The sequence below is a fragment of the Ovis canadensis genome, chromosome 6 (genome assembly GCF_042477335.2).
Source record: "Ovis canadensis isolate MfBH-ARS-UI-01 breed Bighorn chromosome 6, ARS-UI_OviCan_v2, whole genome shotgun sequence".
Taxonomy (NCBI): Eukaryota; Metazoa; Chordata; class Mammalia; order Artiodactyla; family Bovidae; genus Ovis; species Ovis canadensis.
In genome coordinates, this window is record NC_091250.1 from 128,919,283 (window position 1) to 128,932,026 (window position 12,744).

General features: G+C 43.9%; 1 pseudogene; it reads right to left on the reverse strand.

The window, feature by feature from the left end:
* Positions 1-229: 229 nt before the first annotated feature.
* LOC138443018 (U6 spliceosomal RNA) lies at positions 230-323 on the reverse strand (annotated as a pseudogene).
* Positions 324-12,744: the final 12,421 nt, after the last annotated feature.

Sequence of the window (12,744 nt, forward strand, 5' to 3'; positions counted from 1 at the left end):
AATGTGATAGTTTCAGGTGCGCAGCCAAGTGACTTAGCCATACCCACACATGCGTCCATTCTCTGCCCAGCTCCCCTTCCATCTAGGCTGCCATGTAGCACTGCGTGGTTCCCTGTGCTATACACTAGCTCCTTGTTGGTTATCATTTTAAATATAGCAATGTGTACATGTCCATCGCAAACCCCCTAACTATCCTTTCTCCCCATCCTTCTCCCCTGAAACCAAAAAAAAAAATATGAAATGCTTCACGAGTTTGCACATCATCCTTGCACACAGGCCACCGTGATCTTCCCTGTATTGTTCCTCTTTCAGTATATGAGCCCCTTTTGTTGTTGTTGTTGTTCTTTGGGCTAAAATGATAAGAACGAAGATTTCTAATGCTGTGTCCAGATAGAATTTATTTTAAAGCAGTTCGTTGTTGCTTTTCCATTTTGGTTTTTGCAGAAATTGTCACCACTCTTTCGATTCCCACTTTGCCGTGTTGGGATTGCCCAGAGTGTGTGTCCCATAAGAAGACTAGAAATAGTTTTAAATTGAATAGATCCGTGATGGTTTTAGGTTCCCAGGCAAAAAAATTCACATGGGTAAATCGTTTTCACTGAAAAGCAGTTAGGAGAATAGGTGAAGAGAGGAAATGGACCAATTTTATTTTTCTTTTCTGACTACAGCTTCTTTAAAGACCAAAGCTGAGGTTTGCAATTGGCAGCTAGGAGAAGCTGACAGCTGCATCTTTTCAGATTGGGGCACAGACTACCCTCTAACTCTTTACTCTTTGTGCCTGGAAAATGTGACTCTACTCAAAGATTTCAGGCAGAAAATAGTGTTTGTTTATTCTTCAAAGACTTTCATTGGCTTCTCTTGCGGTCTTTCTGGATGTGCCTAGAAGGGACCCATTGTGTGCAAAGCTTGTCAGCACCATTATTTGTGATTCAGAATACATTTATTAAGCCCTGGCATAGACCTGTCCCTGTAGTCGGCAACAAGGATGCAGAGACAGAGTTCTTCCTGTCCAGAGGTCGCCACATTTACTGAGGGAGTCAGGAGGGCCAGCTGCTGCGGGAGCGACAGTGGGGACTCCTGGGCCCCCTGGGGTGTCAGGGCAGATGCTCTGAGGGAGGGGACAGCCTGAGGTGAGACAAGAGGGACCAGACAAATCACCAGGGACCTGGGAAGTGGTCACACACAGCGAGAAAGATGACGAGAAATCAAGGGACTGTGTGGGGTCTCCTGTAGCCACAGGAGCCTGCAGCAAAGTACATTCTGGTGAGCAAGGAGAGAGCATCTTGAGAGAGTTAGAGACACAATGTGTGGGGCCTTAGAGTCAGGGGAGGTGGTGCATCCATCAGGGTCCTGGCAAGTGCAGACAGAAAGGTCCACTCACAGAGCAGGGTTAAGGGACCAGTGACGTCAGTGGGTTGCAAGCACTAGGAAACAGATGAGGCCAGGACCTCTCCCAGGGGAGAAAACAGTGAGACTGGGGCTGCGAGGATGGCCACCCACCAGGATGGTGAAGATGGTCACCCGCCAGGAGATGCTTTAAAGGGACCAAGCTATAGCTGGAACTCGGGCTCTGCAACAGGGAGGAGATGGGAGGCCACACCTTGAACTCTGTTTCCTGTAGCTTCCACCCTATCCAGCCCCTCCGCTGGCCAAAGTCAACCAGCGGCCAGAGGGCAGCAGAACTCTGGGAGGCAGGGGTCAGTGCTCAGACACAGAGCATCCACAGTATCACGTTCTGTATCTAAAGCACAATCAGTCAGTGTTGACCTTCACACAGATATTAGGAAGGTTATTTTATAAGTTTTAAGACATGCCAAGTGAAACAGGATTTAGATAAGTATTACAAACATAGGTAATTATGATAAGCTTTTAGTAACAGCTGATGGGTTTCCTGTATTTTGTTAAAAACACATACATTTCTAAAACCACCTTCTAACATTTAAGACCTAGATCTGTTCTTCCTATAAGCCCTGAGATGTTTATTTGATTCAGTGATATTTGGTGGGAATTCAGCTGAATTTTCCTTAGTGATTTATATATTCCTGTGAGGCACATTAGGAGGAATCATGTGAATGGAAGAACAGAATGTGGAGAAAGAAAACATTTGCTGAATACTTACTTTATTCAGTTCTGTTCAGCCGCTCAGTCATGTCCAACTCTGCGACCCCATGGACCGCAGCACGCCAGGCTTCCCTCTCCATCACCAACTCCCGGAGTTTACTCAGACTCATGTTCATCGAATCGGTGATGCCATCCAACCACGTGATCCTCTGTTGTCCCCTTCTCCTCCCGCCTTCCATCTTTCCCAGCATCAGGGGCTTCTCCAGTGAGTCAGTTCTTCGCATCAGGTGAATACTTACTATGTGCCTACAGTCTCATTTCAACTTCACAGCCACCCTCTAATTTCTTCACACACTGTAGGTGAGATTAACTCAGAAGCTCATTACAAACTCATGGAACCAGGAGTCAGACCTGAGTCTTTGCGATGACAAAGCCCATCCTGTTTTCAGAAAACCCGTGTCTTGTGTTAACCTGTCATGTGGTCTCATACACTAAAGGTTCCTGTTGGAAAACAGGCAAATTACCTTTTTTTTTTCCTCCTCCTCTTCCTCTGTCTTTCTTCCTTCTTTCCTTCTTCCTCCCTCCTCCACATTCTTGCTTCCTTTCTTTCTTGCTATTATTTTCTAAACTCAATGTATCACAGGCAACATTTTTTTCATCTCCCATCTCTGATGCTTCCTTTAGAAAACAAATCCTATATGATAAATGGTATAACCTTTAGCTTAAATAGCTACTAAATAGATCAGCATTGCAGAAGCTCATTCCTACATGAGCCATCTGTGTGAAGAACTCCTATGACAAGAAAACAGAAGCCTGCTTTTAGAGGCTCCTAAGGAAGAGAACAGCTTATTGGAAAGAGTTTCTTTGCAGGGATCGTATTTGCAAAACTTGATCTGGAAAGAACACAGTAAGGAGGTATGTGCATTCTGTCTTACCTGTACTGGTTCCAGTGTTATCTGAGTTTTAAACTTCTGGAAAATTTTATCTTCCATTGATTCACATTTTGCCATGGAATCCAATTCTTCCCTGGGTGTTTCGACTGAAAAATCATCAATGGAACTATTAGAGCAACAGGAATAATCACTACAACTTGACCATTCACGTAGGCTGAGGGAACCCAGTTTGAGATAAGTCAAGTCAAGGTTAAATCAGAGAGCGAAGACCAGATGTTTCTATATGCTCTCCCTATTCATTCATTCATGGAAATCAATGCTTTAAGACCATCTGGGTTTCCAGGTGCTCCACAAAGCATTATTTACTATGCTGGTGCCCACTGAACACTTCTCAAGCTTAAAATTGAAAGAACAGACTCAAGTCAAGGCCCCAGGATTGCATCCAGCACATCACAGGATACCCAACAAATGTGAGCCTCTCTGAGCATACTGTCCTCATCACTCCTGCCAGACACACCCTAATGGTCATTTCTTAGATGGGGAAACAGTGGAAACAGTGGCTGACTTTATTTTTCTGGGCTCCAAAGTCACTGCAAATGGTGATCACAGCCATGAAATTAAAAGACGCTTACTCCTTGGAAGGAAGGTTATGACCAACCTAAACAGCATATTAAAAAGCAGAGACATTACTTTGTCAACAATCCATCTAGTCAAGGCTATGGTTTTTCCTGTGGTCATGTATGGATGTGAGAGTTAGACTGTGAAGAAAGCTGAATGCCAAAGAATTGATGCTTTTGAACTGTGGTGTTGGAGAAAACTCTTCAGAGTCCCTTGGACTGCAAGGGGGTCCAACCAGTCCATCCTAAAGGAGATCAGTCCTGCATGTTCATTGGGAGGACTGATGTTGAAGCTGAAACTCCAATACTTTGACCACCTGATGCAAAGAGCTGACTCATTGGAAAAGACTCTGATGCTGGGAAAGATTGAGGGTAGGAGGAGAAGGGGACGACAGAGGATGAGATGGTTAGATGGTACCGCTGACTCAATGGACATGTGTTTTGGTGGACTCCAGGAGTTGGTGACAGACAGGGAGACCTTGTGTGCTGTGGTTCATGGGGTCACAAAGAATTGGTCACGACTGAGCAACCGAACTGAACTGAACAGTCTGAGCATCTTCTACCTCACTGAACTCTGATTTCGAGTCTTTCCATGTCACGTGCATTTCTTTTCCCATCTTTACACTTGTTCACTCAGCCATCAAATAGTCATCAAATGCTCACCATAGACCCCCCATTCCTTATCCACATGCAGTTTCCAGAATTCCCGTGTCACAATCCAGCCACCCCGGCCCTCTGTGGCCTCCAACAGGCTGGTGTCTCTCAAGAGAACCTCTGAATTGGGCTTCCCTGGTGGCTCAACTGGTAAAGAATCCACCTGTAATCCAGGAAACCCCGGTTCAATACCTGGGTTGGGAAGATCCTCTGGAGAAGGGATAGGCTACCCACTCTTGTGTTCTTGGGCTTCCCTGGTAGCTTAGTTAGTAAAAGAATCTGCCTGCAATGTGGGTTCAATCCCTGGGTTGGGAAGATCCCCTGGAGGAGGGCACAGCAACCTACTCTAGTATTCTTGCCTGGAGAATCCTCATGGACAGAGGAACCTGGCAGGCTGCAATCCATGGGGTCTCAAAGGGTTGGACACAACTGAGCAACTAATCACAGCACAGCACCCTCTGAAGATAATCAAGTTGATGTATTTGAGAAGGCATGAATGGTGCACACCATCACAGCTGGGTCTGACAAGGAAGCCATAAATGCCTTTCAGAGCAGGGCTCCATCAAGTCTATGAACACATACAAGTTTCAGTGTAACCTTTAGGGCTTGGTAAATGCTCTTCCCTCAGGCCGCAGGGCATTCTCCAACCTGTTTGACCCAAGACACCTCAAACTCAAGTTTCGGCTAAGAACCCAGCTACCCTGAGGAAGCTTTCTTTTTCTTTTTGAAGATTTTGAACATATATAAAAGGAGAACAAATACTGTAATGAACCCCATCTACCCATCAACCAAGTCCAACACTGTCATCACATGTCCAGTGTTGCTTGCTCTGTGGACCTAGGAGTGGGGAGCCAAGTTGGGTGGAGCTGGGGTTTTGCCCAAAGGATCAGCAGGGAGCACTAGGTGGGTTACAAACACAGAAATGACAAAGAGCTGACTCAGATCCGCTTTCCAGGGAAGACCACTCTGATCTTTGAAGATGTATGAGAAAGGGGCAAGACTGAACTTGGGGATATCGAGGAAGAAGGTGTTGTTGGAAAGTAGGAGGAAACTTAAAACGCAGTGGGGGATAGGGTCCCTGCATAGGCAGATGGAGTGAGCTACAGTTGATCTGTGTAAGGCATGCTTCAACATCAGCAGGGCATGGGGGCGAAAGGTTCCAACGTGGGGAGTTTGAGAAGCCTCCTTGTAGAATGGTATGGTGTGAGCGTGTTCTTGAAGCCAAGTAAAGACAAGAAGCTATAACTGTGCCTCTGTGCAAAGAGAGCTTACCCAGCAAAGAACATTGTTTATGGTGCATTGGTAATTAAACTTGACCCTCTCTTCGCTACACTCCACCGACCTTCAGTTAAAAGGACCCCAGCATCTGTGTGTTGTTACTGTAATGAACAGCGTTTCCACCACCGCCCCTCATCCGAATCCCCGGCAAGTCTACACGGTTCTCTCAGAGTCATCACCGTGGGCGCTCACACTTCCATCATAAAACCTCACATGAATGTTTCTCACAACCACTTTGCTTTCTCATTGAGGCTGTTCAAATGTCAGTGGTTTTAGCACTGAACTTAACCTTTACGTATTTTCACCAGAGTCTCAGAAACACAGCCTGTGCTGGATATTCTTCACGGCGGTGGGTGGGAATGTTTTATACACATAGTGATAAGCCAAGAATTCTGGCAGCACCATTGAATTGCCTTCGAGACATCATACATGTTTGAGCAGTTTCAATAAGGCAATGGAGCTCCATTGCACTCAGTGCCAAGTACATAAGAATCATTCATTTATCATTCATTCAGCAAAAAAAAAAAAAAAAGGTTGTTCACTCGCTTAGTCATGGCTGACTCTGCGACCCCATGGACTGCAGCACACCAGGCTTCCCTGTCCATCACTAACTTCCTGAGTTTACTCAAACTCAGTTCCATTGAGTCAGTAATGCCATCCAACCATCTCATCCTCTGTCATTCCCTTCTCCTCCTGCCTTCAATCTTTTCCAGCATCAAGGTCTTTTCCAATGAGTTGGCTCTTCACATCAGGTGGCCCAAGTACTGGAACTTCAGCTTCAGCATCCGTCCTTCTAATGATTATTCAGAACTGATTTCCTTTAGGATGGACTGTTTTGATCTTGCAGTCCAAGGGAGTCCAGAGTCTTCTCTAACATTACAAGTCTTCTCTAACACCACAGTTAAAAATCATCAATTCTTTGGCATTCAGCCTTCTTTATGGTCCAACTCTGACATCCATACATGACTGCTGGAAAAACCATAGCTTTGACTAGATGGGCCTTTGTCGGCAGTCATGTCTCTGCTTTTGAATATGCTGTCTAGATGTGCCATAGCTTTTCTTCATAGAAGCAAGTGTCTTTTAATTTCATGACCGCAGTCACCATCTGAAATGATATTTGGAGCCCAAGAAAATAAAGTCTGTCAATGTTTCCATGTTTCCCCACCTATTTACCATGAAGTGATGGGACTGCATGCCATGATCTTAGTTATTTGAATGTTGAGTTTTAAGCCAGGTTTTTCACTCTCCTCTTTCACCTTCATCAAGAGGTTCTATCATTCTTCTTGCCATAAGGGTGGTGTCATCTGTGTATTTGAGGTTATTGATATTTCTCCTGGCAATCTTGATTCCAACTTGTGCTTCATCCAGCCCAGCATTTCTCATGATGTACTCTGCATATAAGTTAAATAAGCAGGGTAAAGAATACAACCTTGACATACTTCTTTCCCAATTTGAAACCAGTCCATTTTTCCATGTCCAGTTCTAACTGTTGCTTCTTGCCCTTCAAGCAGGTTTCTCAGGAGGCAGGTAAGGTGGTCTGGTATTTCCATCTCTTTCAGAATTTTTCACAATTGTAGTCCTCACAGTCAAAGGACTTATCATAGTCAATGAAATTACTGAGGGCCTATTCTGGGACAAGCACTCTTAGAAGCCATGGGAATATGAGACCGAACAAAATAAAGTGCCTGTCCTCATAGAGATTAGATTCTAGTGCAAGAGATATATCATTGTACAGGTAATGGATCAGGAGGTGATAACTGCTATATCAAATTTGAATGGTGTTAAGAATTGGATAGAAGCCATTATTCCACTAGCTTCCACCAAATGGAGAGGCTGTATTTGATGTAAGTGGTTAGGAAGGAGTGTCAGTTATCTTTTTCACTTCAGAAATTCTGAAAGATAATTGACCTAAATGTGTCTGAGAATTTGCTTACTTTCTCAAATGTGTCTGTAACTTCAAAATCAACACGGGTAGCACTTTCCCAGTCATTCATGGATTTTTGCAATGTGGAAAATTTTGAATCACCTGGTGTGCGCATTTCCAGCTGAGGTCCAAGGAGGCAAGGCTCTCTTCCTGTCTTAGTTTCCATATCATAAACAAATGTCCTTTTGAAGGCCCATTTAGTGCAATGTTTTCTGCATTTTTGTGCTTATTCTTGGTGATTTGTTGTTTAAATGGCCCCTGGAGCGTAGTGTTGAAGTGAGATGTAGTATTCTTAAGTTCAGGAAGGTGCAATATGCCTTATGGAGGAAATATGTGTTAGAGTGAGCTTTGTTCATTTGCTGTGGTCTGAATCTAGTGGTAAAGAATCCACAAATACATTAAATAAGGCGTCTTTAAACAAAAATGCAGATAAAACAAAGCCATATGATGATTAACTGACTAAACAATGCAGACTGAGCTTCCCAGGAAACTAGCTTTATGCTTCCTCCAGGAGCAATGGTTCAGTGCTCACCAATGGGGGTTAATGGCAACTTCATAGAACATTACTTCAGCAAAGAATAAGCACTGACTATATCTCTCCTCTGCTTTTCTTTCTACTGCCATCTACTAAGAGGCAACTAATATTGCTGAATATGGATTTTAAATCCAGGTCTACTAGTTACATGTGTGATATGGGGGAAGATTGTGAACCTCATTAGGCTTCAGTTTATGATCTGTAAGACAGGAATAATACAGGGTTATAAGCAGGGTTGTTGCGAGGATTAAATAACATAATAAATGAATGCCAATTATTTGGCAATAGCTACTTAAAAATATCATCTAAATTTTCTGCATTGAGGATACCTTGCTAGAGAAAATTTTATAATGGGAGATAATTACTTGAATTTTTTAAAAAAAATAAACGTCTTTGTAATTGAAAAAAAATATGGCAATCATATGCTCAGAACTGAAACATACAGAGGGGCATGCATGGATAATGACCTCTATCTTACCCTTGGTCTCTTAGTTCTTCTCAGAGGCAACCATTGCTAACCATTGTATATATTTCTAGAAATTTTAGATGCAAACATAGGTCTTTATGTATCTGAAAGATTTCAGAAAAAATAGCTTTATTTTAAAATGTAAGAGTCCTTACAATTCTTCAGATTTAATAATTGATGGTTACAAGAACACTGGGGTTTTGCGCTATGATTTGCTCTCAAGAAGGGGTTTGTCCCATCTGGACAAATGCCCTGTTAGAAGCAGTTAGAGACTCAGCCACTTCACTAGCAAAGGGCATCCATCTAGTTCTGGGTCCTTGGGTCCCACTCCCTCACCTCTGCAATGCTGTCTCCAAACCTCAGTCAATGCAGTGAATTGTCTGTCTACTTGCATCCACTATCTCATCCTTCCTTGCTCTGAGAACTCGCATCACTTCAGATATGAGTTGGCAATCTGTTCCTAGGGATGACTTATGATTGATCTTAAACAACCAGTGTACTCTCTCTCCCAAAAAACTAGTTTCAAAGTTACTATGTGACCCAGGTCCCCAGGGCAACACAAAGAGAACATTCTCCTCCTTCCTGTTGTTGGAGATTTGGGTGTGTGAATTCGCTACAGCCATTTTGCACGTCTTCATAAGAGGAGGCGTTGCTGACACACTGGGGTTGGCCAACTGGAAAGATGAAGAAGAGCCTGGACCCTGGTGACACTGCTGAGTGCCATGTTGAGGACTGTGGCCTTTCCCACAACAGCCCTGTTTAGGCGTTAAGTATATGCTTAGGAAGGGGTGGGCAGAAAAGAGGGGTGTAACATGATCAACTCTGCATCTTACACAAATGTCTTTGGCTGAAGTATGGAGAGAGTGCTGGAGAGTGAAGGCTCTTGGGAAGTCTGCTGCAAGTGTCCAGTGAGAGGGGGTGCTGACTTGGCCTAGAGAGGAAGCAAGGCAGTGAAGCCTGGTGGGGGTGGCAGTTTCGAGAAAGGGGGAACAAATATGGGCGAGCACTCAGATCCCCAGAGTGAGGGGTCAGCGTGCCTCGTAAGCATGGGGGCATGGCACTTCTCGAGGCAGCACCATCCCCTGAGACAAGGGAGAAACAGAAAGGACAGGGAGGGGTAAAATCAGGAGTCTGATTATGATAATGCTGAAAATAAAGTGGTTTGAGACATATCAGCTGAGGCTGAATAAATGACTGTATGTATGGATACAAAAGAGGAATGCCCATTAGCTCAATAGACCCAAACAAATACGTTTAAATTTTCAGGTTTGTAACTCTTCTGTATCATCCTTAGCTCTTGTACATGATAGTGATGGTAATGGTGATGACGGTGTTGATGATGGTGTTGGTGATGTTGATAGGTAACACTCATTGAGAATTACTCTGTTCTAAGCACTTTGCACCCATCTCACATGCTAGTAAAGTAATGCTCCAAATTCTCCAGGCCAGGCTTCAGCAATACATGAACTGTGAACTTCCTGACGTTCAAGCTGGTTTTAGAAAAGGCAGAGGAACCGGAGATCAAATTGCCAACACCCGCTGGATCATGGAAAAAGCAAGAGAATTCTAGAAAAACATCTATTTCTGCTTTATTGATTATGCCAAAGCTTTTGACTGTGTGGATCACAATAAACCGTGGAAAATTCTGAAAGAGATGGGAATACCAGACCACCTGACCTGCCTCTTGAGAAATCTGTATGCAGGTCAGGAAGCAACAGTTAGAACTGGACATGGAACAACAGACTGGTTCCAAATAGGAAAAGGAGTACGTCAAGGCTGTATATTGTCACTCTGCTTATTTAACTTATATGCAGAGTATGTCATGAGAAATGCTGGACGGGAAGAAACACAAGCTGGAATCAAGATTGCCGGGAGAAATATCAATAACCTCAGATATGCAGATGACACCACCCTTATGGCAGAAAGTGAAGAGGAACTAAAAAGCCTCTTGATGAAAGTAAAAGAGGGAAGTGAAAAAGTTGGCTTAAAGCTCAACATTCAGAAAATGAAGATCATGGCATCCGGTCCCATCACTTCATGGCAAATAGATGGGGCAACAGTGGAAACAGTGTCAGACTTTATTTTGCGGGGCTCCAAAATCACTGCAGATGGTGATTTGCAGCCATGAAATTAAAAGACACTTACTCCTTGCAAGAAAGGTTATGACCAACCTGGATAGCATATTCAAAAGCAGAGACATTACTTTGCTGACTAAGGTCCGTCTAGTCAAGGCTATGGTTTTTCCATAGTCATGTATGGATGTGAGACTTGGACTGTGAAGAAAGCTGAGTGCCAAAGAATTGATGTGTTTGAACTATGGTGTTGGAGAAGACTCTTGAGAGTCCCTTGGACTGCAAGGAAATCCAACCAGTCCATTCTGAAGGAGATCAACCCTGGGATTTCATTGGAAGGACTGATGCTAAAGCTGAAACTCCAGTACTTTGGCCACCTCATGTGAAGTGTTGACTCATTGGAAAAGACTTTGATGCTGGGAGGGATTGAGGGCAGGAGGAGAAGGGGACAACAGAGGATAAGATGGCTGGATGGCATCACTGACTCGATGGACGTGAGTCTGAGTGAACTCTGGGAGTTGGTGATGGACAGGGAGGCCTGGCATGCTGCGATTCATGGGATCTTAAAGAGTCAGACACAACTGAGCGACTGATCTAAACACTTTGGTGGGCTTCCCTGGTGGCTCAGTGGTAAAGAACCCACCTACCAAAGCAGGAGATGTGGGTTTGATTGCTGGTCCAGGAAGATCCCCTGAAGAAGAAAATGACAACCCACTCCAGTATTCTTACCTGGAAAATCTCATGGACAGAGCACCTTGATCAGCTACAGTCCATGTGGTTGCAAAGAGTTGGACACAACTTAGCAACTAAAAATCAAAAACAAGCACTTTGGTACAGTATTTTACTTTTTTGTTACTAATCCATTTTAGGCCCAAGATCACCTAGCCAACCAGTGGCAGAAACTTGATCCAAACCCAGACACTGTGTTTCATAATGTGGGATGTTAATAATATTTCACTGATAGGTTGCGGTGAAGATTACATTTAAAAATGATACCAACTTATGTTTATGAAGCACTTATATGCCAGACACTGTTTTAAGTGCTTTGTATGGATTAACCCATTGAATTATTACAATATTAGGAGCTAAATACCAGTACTGTTGTCCTCATTTTACAGATGAGAAAATGGATAATAATTTGCTTATATCAGACAGAGGATGAGATGGCTGGATGGCATCACTGACTCGATGGACATGGGTCTGAGTGAACTCCATGAGTTGGTGATGGACAGGGAGGCCTGGAGTGCTGCGATTTATGGGGTCACAAAGAGTCGGACACGACTGAGTGACTGAACTGAACTGAACTGAAGTAAGTTAAGGAGAAGGCAATGGCAACGCACTCCAGTACGCTTTCCTGGAAAATCCCATGGATGGAGGAACCTGGTAGGCTGCAGTCTGTGGGGTCACTGAGGGTCGGACATGACTGAGCGACTTCACTTTCACTTTTCACTCATGCCTTGGAGAAGGAAATGGAAACCCATACCAGTGTTCTTGCCTGGAGAATCCCAGGGATGGGGGAGCCTGGTGGGCTGCCATCTATGGGGTCACACAAAGTCAGACACTACTGAAGCAACTTAGCAATAGAAGCAAGTAAGTCAAAGGCAAGATTAGGACCCAGAAAGTTTTTCTTCAGAGTCCATGGTGTCCATGATGTTTTCTTCAGAGTCCATATGTTATTTCAGATGCACAAAGTGTCTGAGGTAATTCTTGCTACAGGGCAAGCACAGGATGCCACTGTCCAGGATATTAAAACAAATTTGTCTCGGGACTTAACCAAAGACATTGATGCCTTGCAAAAGATGAGTAGCTAAGCCCATAGCTCCATTAAAGGCTAAGTGCTAAGATATAAGAACATCTATCACAAAGTAGATGCCCAACAAATGTCTGTTAAATGAATAAATAAATGATTGAGCTCAGGATGAGAAAGCTAACTAGTCAAAATGTTAAGACCTGTTCTGTCACTGTTCCTTGAATCAGCCTCTTGGAAATGTCGCTTCTCTTCTTGGGTCTCAGTTCACTCACTTGTAGAATGTGTTGGTTGAACCATTAGGGAGGACAAATGGTCTACCTGTTCCACACCATCATTTCCTTCTCCTGGCCAGACGTTGCTAATCCATCACCGCACCATTTCCTACTCCTGATCCTTGGCCAGACATTCCTAATCCATCACAGCATCCCTTCCCTCTATGCCCAAGACCACCTTCAAGGCCATGCTCTTGGAAATCATCCAGCACCACCACTCCA